Source organism: Coenobita brevimanus, chromosome 23 (genome assembly GCF_032717465.1).
Source record: "Coenobita brevimanus isolate Jiangsu-jjx chromosome 23, ASM3271746v2, whole genome shotgun sequence".
Classification (NCBI taxonomy): domain Eukaryota; kingdom Metazoa; phylum Arthropoda; class Malacostraca; order Decapoda; family Coenobitidae; genus Coenobita; species Coenobita brevimanus.
Genome location: NC_136976.1, coordinates 40,497,077 through 40,503,496, shown reverse-complemented (window position 1 = coordinate 40,503,496; position 6,420 = coordinate 40,497,077). Strand labels below are relative to the sequence as shown.

Here is a 6,420-nt window from a genome sequence, read left to right as displayed (position 1 = left end):
TGCAGCCTTAGGGTCATACAACTTACTCTCACCAAAATAAAATGTTGTCTCGACCATGAGAGGGCTAACTCTGACGGCATTACGACTCTCAGGCTCCTGTGACTAACTCTGCTGAGTAAAATCACCTAGCATTAACTGTGAGACAATACTAGAACTGTCCTCAGCCATGAAAGAGTTAAACGAGTATTCAGAATAAAGAGCAGTCGTTCTCTTCTAATTAAGCCATCCCAAACGATGGTGTACAGGGTTAGTCAGTTCGAGAGGGACCTGTTGCATGGGTTACATTACTACCATGTTTAATTTCCTTATATACAAAGTCCACTGCATCTTCACCATATCTTATCAGTAACACACACACACACACACACACACACACTTATTGCATGAATGTCTGAAAAACTGACTGATAAGTGATAAATGTAGATAAGACGACAGGACAACACGAGCCTTGTTCACATCCTGTATACTACAACTAAGTAAATACTCGTACAACTGAGCAAATACACACTTTCTCACACCACATACTCTCTCTCTCTCTCTCTCTCTCTCTCTCTCTCTCTCTCTCTCTCTCACGTAAAAGCTGTACAAAATTCATCCCTTTCTATTATAAATGACTACCAAACGACATGTAGCCAAAACTGTATGGAGATGGACAAATGTACACAGAGAATTGAAGTTATAGATGGTTCTGTAGTTATATACAATTTGAACAGAGCCTCGATGGCGCAGTAGGCAGCGCGTGAGTCTCATAATCTCAAGGTCGTGAGTTCGATCCTCACTCGGGGCAGTTGTTTTCTGAGTGGGGTATCTGTCCTGAAGCAAAGATAATGAGAGTTTTACCAACAATATGGAGAGATGCATTTTCGACCCGACTGAAGAGAGGAAACAAAGAATAATAGCAGGGTAGCAGGGAGGAGGAGTGGGTGGTAGGATGGGGTGAAGAGGAGACCAGAAAGGAGGATAGGATGAGAAAGCAAAGAGATCATGTGTTGGATTTATATATAGCAGAGTCTCTGTAATAACACAAAATAATGAAACAAAAGCATTCGGGGACCGAATGGCAATGGCTCGACAAAATATGTTGGTGGATAAGGTACGAGCTACCTAGAAATCAAAATTGAAGATGAGATTCTTTTGGCAACACACACACACACACACACACACACACACACACACACACAATAAAGGTGATAAAAATTCTCAAAACTCTACGGAGTTCTGTCACAGTCTTTCATAAAAAGCCAATCGATATTTAAAAATATATGGCAGCTGGCGTTCCATCTTTGATCAAATCCTCATCAAAAGTAATAGGCTTCTGTACATCCACATAGTTGCTATTTCCTGAGGGTTTGTTGAAATTTCTTTCGCAACTTTTCGAGATATTTTGGCAACACACTCAGACACACACTGACGAAAACTATATCATCTCTCCTTGCCAAAGGCGGGCAAAACTATGCACTTATGACCAGAATTTAGGAAGCAGAGGGCAGAAGGAGACAGGCCATAGAACAGGCAGGTAGTAGGGAGAAGGGCTTAGCAACATGGGCGAGAGGAGAGAGAGAGAGAGAGAGACAGGGAGGTAGCTCGCGGGACTCTACTTAACTTCACTCGTGTGTGAGAGATTTTGTTAATATTTCCAAGACAAATAAAAATAGTCCCATACTCATCTTTACCTCTCCTGTCATTGCATGACAAAAGGGAACCAAGATTATCTACTTACAAAGCAACTCACGTATAACAACCGCTCATCCACAAGTCTAATATATATATAACTAAACTACAAAACTCCACTACAAGATGTTACAAAGTTATTGTGAGATATGGTGGCAGCGGTGGGATGCGGTAAGCTGGTACGAAAATTGGTGGTGTTTCTGGGTGCACATTAATCATGTGATTAATCAAGTTAGTACACCCTAATTGTTCTCCGGGTAATGCTACAGTGTTCCTGTGTGTTTCCAGCAGGGTTAACAAATCATTTTCTTCATCAAATTCACCTGAGTGAATTAAATTCTCTTTTATGCTTTCTCTATCCGTAGATTTTATCTCACTTGTCACTCCAGCTATAACCATTTCCTTCACAGGGGCCGGACATTTTTCAATATTAACTATGCAAGTCCCCTTTTTCAACTGAACTTCCCCATTCATGTGATTAATTATGAATATCTGAGTTTGCCCTTTGTCATTCATCTGACATAATGCGTTTTCTACTGACAATCCCTTTACTTTACATAATTCTTCTAAGACAAGAACAGTACTATTCCGTAATTTGCTCTTTATGGTAACTTTCATGTAGGAATTAGGTGGTATAACTAAATCATTGGTGAGATGGGCTGGAAAAACTGATAAATCAGTACTGTTATCTGGGTCACTAATTCTGGAGGATGGGGCTGGTGGTGGGAGTGGATCTATACACTCATCTGTTTATGTTTGTTTAAGCCTTTAATATTACCAATTCTTTTTGGTTCTCTTTTACTAATCGGTGAGGGCTCTGATGGTATTTCCTCTATGAATTCATTGTCAAAGTCTATTCCATTCATTTGTGGGAGTATAGTTATGTTCTCTGCTCTCTTGGATCTTAAGCCCAGTAACATATGAGCTTTAATTGCTAAGTTTTCAACGATATAGAAAAATGCAGAGAATGGTCTTGTAGTCTCTGTGAAACTGATATTTAACCTTATCATACCTTTCACTGTAATTTGTTTTCCATCTACCGTATATAAATCTAAATCAGCTTCATCCAGAAAAGTTATTTTCTTCTTATTTTTCAGAAATCTATTTATTTCTTCATGTGTTATTAAGTTCACTGGAGAGCCTGTATCTAAAAATAAGGAAACGTTTTGATCCTCACATACAGCTGGTATCAAGATACACTCATTTCCCAACATGCCTCCTATGTGAATTTTAGACTTGTTTTTCTTTACGTTTGTTCGTTTTTTGTCATAACTTGGTCTTTCCTCTTCTTTACTTGCTTTGTTTTTTATTCTTCTTGCTGCTGCTTGAAGTTACGTGAAGATTATAGAGTTGTTTTGTAGACTTGTAGGCTATTTACATTGTAGGCTGTATAACTTTGTAACTTCTTGTAGTGGAGTTTTGTAGTTTAGTTACATATATATTAGACTTGTGGACGAGCGGTTGTTATACGTCGGTTTGTAAGTATATAATCTTGGTTCCCATTTGTCATGCAATGACAGGAGAGGTAAAGATGAGTATGGGACTATTTTTATTTGTCTTGGAAATATTAACAAAATCTCTCACACACGAGTGAAGTTAAGTAGAGTCCCGCGAGCTACCTCCCTGTCTCTCTCTCTCTCTCTCTCTCTCTCTCTCTCTCTCTCTCTCACTCTCTCTCTTTCCTCTCGCCCATGTTGCTAAGCCCTTCTCCCTACTACCTGCCTGTTCTATGGCCTGTCTCCTTCTGCCCTCTGCTTCCTAAATTCTGGTAAAGCAGGGGTCGTGTCACGTGTGTTACACTGTGGTTGGAAAGTTCTAGAAGCCTGTGTGTGAGTATGTGTGTATGTGTGTGTATGGTCACGAGGCGCTGTCGTGTTCCTATAAAGCATTCCTTGAGTTAAGAGTGTGTAAGCATGTTTAGCATTGCTCGATTCTCGCAGACACAATACCTTCTCATCATCTGTCTTCCTGCTTCTATCTGTCTCTCTATCTATCTATTTATCTATTTATTTATTATGATTTGTAATTATAATATGGAGTCCTGACATATGCTCGGCCATGCCGCTGAAGGTCCTCTGACAGCAATCATTATTGACATATGCTACTCTATTAGTACATAATATTGATTATAATATTGTATACATATAATATTCATAGTAAATTGCAATGATCTAGTATATTATATTTTAAACAAGTTGTATACATATTTGAATAAATGCAATGGTTGTTGTATGACATTTTGTAAGATGTGTATGTATAACAGACATACACATATAACTGTGCTATAGTAATACTGCTAGGTTATTACATTACATATTGAGTTATCCCTTTAGTCATGTCTAATATTTCACCTAACTTGTAAGATGATTCTGGTAATACAGAATTGTGGTATAACTGTATGACTTATAATATTGTAGTAACATTGTGGTAATACATAATTGTAACACTGTGAATTGTTACATAATTATATTGTAACAGTTACATTGTAGTAACACTGTAGTAATACATAACTGTAACATTATATGAATTGTTACATAATATTGTGGTAATGCATAATTGTGTTGGCCTTATAATTGTAGTTACTTTTTGTTAATGCAACTGTTACATAATTGTGTTGGCCTTATAATTGTAGTTAAAGTTACATAAAAGTTACATCTTGTTAATGCAACTGTTACATAATTGTTACATATTATTTGTAGTTACATAATTGTAGTTAAAGTTACATAAAAGTTACATCTTGTTAATGCAACTGTTACATAATTGTTACATATTTTTGTAGTTACATAATTGTAGTTAAAGTTACATAAAAGTTACATCTTGTTAATGCAACTGTTACATAATTGTTTCATATTGTTTGTAGTTATATAATTGTAGTTAAAGCTACATAAAAGTTACATCTTGTTAATGCAACTGTTACATAATTGTTACATATTGTTTGTAGTTACATAATTGTAGCAAGTGTAACATAATGCAATCGTTTGTCGTTACATAACTGTTACATATCGTTTGTAATTACATAATTGTAATAATTGCAGTCCTGACATTGAATCCGGTCATGCTGCGGTCGATGATATGATGTGCCATGCCACTAGCTTTTGGAGACAACAATTCGCTTTTTTGTTTGTAGTTTATGTGGTATTTTGGCATTTGTAGTAACACTTACACTTATTTTCATTTGTTTGTTATGTGATCTTACTCTATTTCTTTTTCTTTTTCTTTTCTTTTTTTTGTATGTGTTGATTTTCTATAGTTTGTTTTTCTTCGTTTGTCTACGCTTTTTCTGTGTTGTTCATGGTTGCATAATTGCTGGCTAATTTCCTAGGGACCCTTTTCTAAGGTTTAGTTTATATTGCACAGATATTACTGAAAATGATATTATATAGTCCCATTTTTGTTATTTTATATAAAAAATATATATACACTATATACAGTATAAACTATATATACTGACTTGATCTTCATTTGTACCTATCGTGGGCAATATATGTGTCAGCACTGTGTGGAAATCATTGTCTTCACGATTGTGTTGAAGATGTTCATTCTTGCTAACATCATTTATGTTGGCCATTTTTTTTTTCTGATTTTCCTTGTAACTTAATTTACCTGTTTCCACTAGGTAGCTTTAATTAATAAATGTTTAATACAGTTCTTTTAATCGCTCACTGAGTAACTGTGATGGTATATTTTTTATCACTTTGTAGATGTAATAATGTATAGCTGTATGTATGAAACACGTATTTTATGTAGGTATAAATGGTAACACTCGTTGGTAGTAAATAACTGCTATAATAAATGAATGAATATATACAGTGTAGAATATTTATTGTTGGTGATTATTTAGTGTTTGAGTTATGCAGATAACTGAAGTATGTGTATGTAAGTTGTAATTATGCAGCAAGTTTTATATGTTTGTGCAGCATTTTTATGTCTATCACTGTGTATTGTGAAAATGAAGTAACTATGTAACTCACTAATTTTTTCCGTGGTGGAAATGGTGTGAGTGGTGTTGCACGTGGTGATAGCGTTGTCCTTCACGGGTTGATTGACGTGGCGTCTTTTCAGCAAGCACGCATGATGACGTCGACTTCCCACACTGGTAGCTGTGGTGAGTAAACGAGTAGTGACGAGTAACTTGAGTGAAGATGAGTGAGTAAGATGAGTTGTGAATATGGGCTTGGTATTTGCTTCATCGTCTTGACCTCTTGACTCCTGCGTCAGCGGTGGAGGTTGGGTGGATGTAGCAGAGAGAGGAGGGTGAGGTCTGGTGGTTGTGAGTTGTGAGTCGTGTCTCACTCTTCATTTGTTTGTTTTGTTTTTCTTTCTCGAGGTATTCGTGTTCCTTTTTTCTTGTGATTTACTCGTTGTGGGATGAAGACTGTTGCTACTTGTAGGTGCGTGTAGATTATACAGACGACTCGTAGAGTTGTTACTTGTAGTTGATTGTAGATGGTTGTAGTTCGTTGGTTCGTCGTAGAAATTGCAAGACTGTTTGTATTAATACTTTGTTAAACTACTGGCAAGACGTCGTGTGATCACTTCTAAATCAGCGTGATGATCGTGGAGACGGAGGGGGCTGGTTGGAGAGAATACTGTCAGGAGCTGGTTCTGAGTTGTTGGTTGTGAGAGGTATTTTTTTGTTTTCAATCTTGATATTTTATAGGAATTCACTGTTGATTCGTAGACGAGGTTCGTATACGTTCGCTGCCAACCATATCTCACAATAACTTTGTAACTTCTTGTGGTGGAGTT

General features: G+C 36.6%; 1 non-coding gene across 1 annotated transcript; it reads left to right on the top strand.

Annotated features, from left to right (window-relative positions):
- Positions 1 to 714: 714 nt before the first annotated feature.
- Positions 715 to 787, top strand: TRNAM-CAU (transfer RNA methionine (anticodon CAU)). The gene has a single exon. It is a non-coding gene; the product is annotated as a tRNA-Met (tRNA).
- Positions 788 to 6,420: the final 5,633 nt, after the last annotated feature.